Here is a 6,076-nt window from a genome sequence, read left to right on the forward strand (position 1 = left end):
TCTCTGAAACATTTCATAACATGGAGGAACCTGGAAGGCATTATGCTGAGCGAAATGAGTCAGAGGCAAAAGGACAAATATTGTATAAGACCACTATTATAAGATCTTGAGAAATAGTAAACCTGAGAAGAACACATACTTTTGTGGTTACGAGGGGGGGAGGGAGGGAGGGTGGGAGAGGGTTTTTTACTGATTAATTAGTAGATAAGAACTGCTTTAGGTGAAGAGAAAGACAACACTCAATACATGGAAGGTCAGCTCAATTGGACTGGACCAAAAGCAAAGAAGTTTCCGGGATAAAATGAATGCTTCAAAGGTCAGCGGAGCAAGTGTGGGGGTCTGGGGAACATGGTTTGCGGGGACTCCTAAGTCAATTGGCAAAATAATTCTATTATGAAATCATTCTGCATCCCACTTTGAAATGTGGCGTCTGGGGTCTTAAATGCTAACAAGCGGCCATCTAAGATGCAGCATTTGGTCTCAACCCACCTGGAGCAAAGGAAAATGAAGAACACCAAGGCCACACGACAACAAAGAGCCCAAGAGACAGAAAGGGCCACATGAACCAGAGACCTACATCATCCTGAGACCAGAAGAACTAGTTGGTGCCCGGCCACAATCGATGACTGCCCTGACAGGGAGCACAGCAGAGGACCCCTGAGGGAGCAGGAGATCAGTGGGATACAGACCCCAAATTCTCATAAAAAGACCAAACTTAATGGTCTGACTGAGACTGGAGGAATCCCGGCGGCCATGCTCCCCAGACCTTCAGTTGACACAGGACAGGAACCATCCCCGAAGACAACTCATCAGAAATGAAAGGGACTGGTCAGCGGGTGGGAGAGAGACGCTGATGAAGAGTGAGCTAATTATATCAGGTGGACACTTGAGATTGTGTTGGCAACTCTTGTCTGGAGGGGGGATGGGAAGATAGAGAGAGAGGGAAGCCGGCAAAATTGTCAAGAAAGGAGAGAATGAAAGGGCTGACTCAAGAAGGGGAGAGCAAGTGGGAGTAGGGAGTGAGATGTATGTAAACTTATATGTGACAGACTGATTGGATTTGTAAACATTCACTTGAAGCTTAATAAAAGTTATTAAAAAAAAAAAAGAGATGCAAATTGAAACTACAATGAGATACCATCTCACTCCAACGATAATGGCACTAATCAAAACCAGAAAATAACAAATGTTGATGAGGTTGTGGGGAGATTGGAACTCTTACACACTGCTGGAGGGATTGTAAAATGGTACAACCACTATGGAAAATGGTATGTAGCTTTCTTAAAAAGCTACAAGTAGAAACAGCATATGATCCAGCAATTCCACTCCTAGGTATATATCCCAAAGAAATAAGAGCAATGACAAGAATAGACACATGCACACCCATGTTCACTGCAGCATTATTCACAACAGCAAAAAGATGGAAACAATCTAAGTGCCCAGCAACAGATGACTGGATAAACGAACTGAGGTACACATACACAATGGAATACTATGCAATGATAAAGAATAATAACGAATCTGCAAAATATCTTACAACATGGATGGATTTGGAGGACATTATGCTGAGTGAAATAAATCAATCACAAAAGGACAATTATTGCACAAGACCACTATTATGAAAAAAAGAAAAGGTTTACATACAGAAAAAAAAAAGACGTCTTTTGGGAGGGGGATGGAGGATAGTTACTAAATAGATAGAAGACACATGTTAATATTGGTGAAGGGAAAGGCAATACACAATATGGGGAGAGTCAGCATAGCATGACTGAGGCAAAGGAAGACACTGAGAAGAACACAAAAATAAAGGGCAACTACAGTAATTACTATATACAATCCTGCAAGAATAGTATTAACAAATAATAATCTATAGATGGATACATATGTAGATAAGTATGCTAAAAAGGTGTGGGAGGGTGTAAGGGAGCACATATACCTGCAGATACAGGTTTGGTTGTGGATATTTCTACATGCATAATTGTAGGTGCTGCATGTATATTAATATAGACAATTGCACACACAAGGGGCACAGTCATGTAACCAAACATCTCATGAGATAAGGTTTCTAGGCTTGAAGGCAAAGGACTGTAGACTCAGGGGACATCTACGTCAATTGGCAAGCATAGTTTATAAAGACGATGTTCTGTAGTCTACTTTGGTGAATAGTGTCTGGGGTCTTAAAACCTTGCAAGTGGTCATCTAAGATACAGCTATTGTTCTCTTCCTGTCTGGAGCAAAGGCAAGTGAAAACCAAAGACTCAAGGGAGCAGTCAGTCCTAACGACTAACAGACAATGTGAATCAGAGCCTACACCACCCCAAGACCAGAAGAACTAGATGGTGCCCAGCTACCACGACTGACCACCCTGACTGGTTTCATAACAGAGAGGTCTGGACAGAGTAGGAGAAAAATGTGGAACAAAAAATCAAATTCACAGAAAAGAGCAGACTCACTGGTCTGACGGAGACTGGAGGAAACCCCAAGACTACAGCCCTAAGACGCTCTTCTGACCTGGAACTGAAGCCATTCCCACAGACCACCTTTCAGCCAAACAGCAGACTGTCCTATAAAATAAACAATAACACTGGCAAGAAATGTGTTCCTTAGAACAATCAATTATACGAGATCAGAAGGACAACATTTGCCCAAAAGCAAAGATGAGAAGGTAAGAAGGGGTAGAAAATCTGGGTGAAAGAAAATGGGAACTCAGGGCAGAAATGGGGAGCATGCTGACTCATTGAGGAGAATACAACCAATGTCATGGAACATTTCATATACAAACTATCAAGTGGGAAACTAATTTGCTCTGTAAACTTTCACTTAAAGCACAATAAAAAAAAATTTTTAAAGGCATACAAGCAGAAAATACTCTGAATTTTTTTTTTACTCACTTCCCTAAAGCTCCAGTCTTGGCAGACACATGGTCTGAGTCCAAAGAACAATCTGACCATAGCATAACAAGGATTATCAACTTTCCCATCCTTGATATGGGAGTCCTCACAATCCTGTGCCATACCTATATTCAACCAATTCCTCATTGTAGAATTCATTTCTAGCAATGGCCTATTCCTGGTAGCAATTCTATACTTTTTTGAGTTGTAAAGGACAGAAACCAGCTTAAGGAAAAAAAAGAGAGGGAGGGGTTATTGACTTGTATGACTGGAAGGATCAAGAGTAAGACTTCAAGTACAACTGGATGTAGGATCTCATATAATTCACTAGGGCTCACTCTTGTCCTCTATCCCTCTTTTATTTATAGCAATCTATTTATTTGTATCTCTCTTTACCTAAAAAAAAAAAAATTTTTTTTTTTTTTTTTACCTCAGTCTCTCAGGTACGCTTGTTTTGTGTTTCTGTTTGTTTAATTTTGTTTATATCAGCCCCATTTTCTGCTGCTGTAGATGGACTATGGTCACATGACAGGAAAGATGGTCCATAGAAGTCCAACCCTACACCTAAAGTTGGCAATCCATATATGTAATTTAATTCAAGAGCCCTGATTAGCCCTATTTGGGATGTACCTCCACCCTTGGATAAGTTATTGTGGGAAGTGCATCAAAATGAACCAGATCTGGATGTATACCCCCTCTGAAGTAATATTTACACCAAAAATACATTGCTTAGGGAAGAAAATGTCCCTCAGTCCAAAACCAGCTCTTTAGGCAGAAAAGCACAACAGATGTTTCATCATTCCAACCAACTTGCCTTTCGTGCTTGAGAGCTTTCCCAGATATTCCTGGGGTGAGAAAATATACTATTCATTTATCTTTTTTGAAAATATACTTAAAAAAAAAAGATGAACCACCATAAGATACCAAGAAAGGGGATATACCAAAAAATGAACCACCATAAGATACTAAGAAAGGGGATGTAGAGATGCCAAAATAATTGGTATATTGACATTTATCCTTTCCTCAGACCTGACCCCTGAACGTGAGAATCAAGTTTTCTTTGGGCTTTCTGGTAGATCTTGGCGTCCTGAGGTAAGACTTGGCCCCTCTTTTCCAAGCAGCCTTCCTTCTCCTCCAGCTACTTTCCCAATTCCGGGAAATATAATTCTCAAGTCACATCCTTCATCACACACTTCAGATAGAATCTCTCATTGAATCTGACCATTTAAAAACTATAGATGGCTGAAACATATTTTGGTGTCTGAAATAAGGAACCACTCAAATAAAAGGGGGGGGGGTGTCAAAGGACACAGGAACCAACCTAAACGAGCACCTAGTGGCCAAAGCCGGAGCAATTTATCTAACAAAATAAATATGATAGTATTGGGCTATAACTCAAAGAATAAATGTCCACGTGTCCATACTGATATAAAGAAATGACTGGACAAATAAATAAGGGGAAAGGAACAACTCTTCTTTACAGAAGAATTCCACTTAACGAATATAGAAGGAATGAGAGAAATAGAAAATCTAATGAGGGAAGTTAGAACGTCACAGTAATTACTGCTTCAAGGAAGAGCCACTGATGAATGCTAAAATTGGTAGGAGAAAGTTTAAGGAGATACAAGATAATTTTCCTAGTCTCAAAATGTCATCTCGAAATATTTATTAATTACAAAAAGAAAATAGTGACTTTACCGTACTGAAACCTGGCAGACACCAACTTCGCCAAATGATCAAGGTTAACATCACCAGTTATAAAATATATCAACATCCAAAAGAAAAAACCCAAACCCACTGCCTTAAGTTGATTCCAACTCATGTTGATCCCACATGTGTCAGAGTAGAACAGCACTCTGCAGGGTTTTCAATGGCTGTAGTATTACAGAAGTTGATCATCAGGCCTTTCTTGTGCGGTCCCACTGGATAAATTTGAACCACCAACCTTTTGGTTAGTAGCCAAACGCAAACCATTTTGCACAGCCCAGGGACTTATATCAACATCAAGTACCCACTGATACCATGCATTAAGAAGGGTACATCACCCCTGCGTAGTCTTAACCAAAAATGCATAATCTTAATCTCATCATGAGGAAACATCAAACAAACACAAATTGAGGGACATACTATAAAATATCTGACCAAATTCTCCAAAGTGTCAAGGTTAAGAAAGACAGGCTGAGAAGCTGTCACACATGAAGGAGACTGGACGCAATGTGGATCCTGGAGAGACTCCTGGAGCAGAAAAGGGAACTTAGCAAGAAATTGTGAAATCTGAATAAAGCCTGTAGATTAGTGAATAGTATTGTACCAATGTCAATTTCTTAGTTTTGATAATTATGTCATGATTATGTAGGACGTTAGCATTAGAGAAGGCTGAGTGCAAGGTTTATGGAACATCTCTGTACTGTTTTTATAACTCTTCTGTACATCTAAACTTATTTCAAAATAGAAGTTAAAAAAAGATACGGTAGTTGGTGCTGTTTGATGTTGATGTTTTCCTAAACTGTCCATGGGGCTGGGAAAATAACTAACCAAAAGTTTTTCCCTTCCCCAAAGACAGAGTCACAGAGAACAATATATATTTTCATTGATGAGGAATCTGAAGAAAGATTTCCGCGTTTTAAAAGTTGATACCGAATGGCCCTAATACTCTGCATGTCGTCTTCCATCTAGACCTGTGAATGTTTAAGAGCCAAGTATCAGTACAGAAAATTTGGTCCCTGTGTTAGTTACCCATGGCTGCCATACCAAGTTACCATAAACTGGATGGATTAAAATGATAGAAATTTATTCACTCATAATTCACCAATAAAAAAAAAATAAAACAGGTAAGTCATGGTAACCCACGTGCGTCAGAGTAGAACTGTGTTCCATAGGGTTTTCAGTGGCCGATTTTTCAGAAGTAAACCTCCAAACCTTTCTTCCAAGGCTCCTCTGGGTGAACTCAAACCTCTAACCTTTCGATCAGCAACTGAGCATGTTAACCATTTGCTAGAAATCCAAGATCAAGGTGTTGGCAAGGTAAAACTCCCGCTGAAGTTTCTAGGGAAGACACTTTCTTGCCTCTTCCTAGCTTCTAGTGACTGTCAGCAATCCTTAACACTCCTTGGCTCATAGACGGCGTCATTCCACCTCTGCCTCCATCATCATGTGATCCTTTCCCTGTGTCTCTATGTCCAAAT

This window comes from Loxodonta africana, chromosome 26, assembly GCF_030014295.1.
Source record: "Loxodonta africana isolate mLoxAfr1 chromosome 26, mLoxAfr1.hap2, whole genome shotgun sequence".
Classification (NCBI taxonomy): domain Eukaryota; kingdom Metazoa; phylum Chordata; class Mammalia; order Proboscidea; family Elephantidae; genus Loxodonta; species Loxodonta africana.